Source organism: Phaethon lepturus, unplaced genomic scaffold (assembly GCF_000687285.1).
Source record: "Phaethon lepturus isolate BGI_N335 unplaced genomic scaffold, ASM68728v1 scaffold30560, whole genome shotgun sequence".
NCBI lineage: Eukaryota > Metazoa > Chordata > Aves > Phaethontiformes > Phaethontidae > Phaethon > Phaethon lepturus.
In genome coordinates, this window is record NW_010511680.1 from 1 (window position 1) to 228 (window position 228).

A 228-nucleotide genomic window follows, 5' to 3' on the forward strand; every position below is an offset into this window, starting at 1 on the left:
AGAAGCGCTCCTTTTCGGCTCTGCTGTCCCTGGTCTCAAGCACACCACGGACTGGGGCCTCTGGCTCTGGTGGGTGCCACGCACGCCCGAGCGCTCTCCTGGCCTGGCGGAACAAGACGGGCCGCGCCTGTTCCCGCCCGGACTTGCACGGCTAGCGCTGGGCTTCGCCGGAGCGCTTCCCCCGCGGTACCGGAAGCCCCCTCAGCGCGGAGGCCTGGGGCAGGGCCG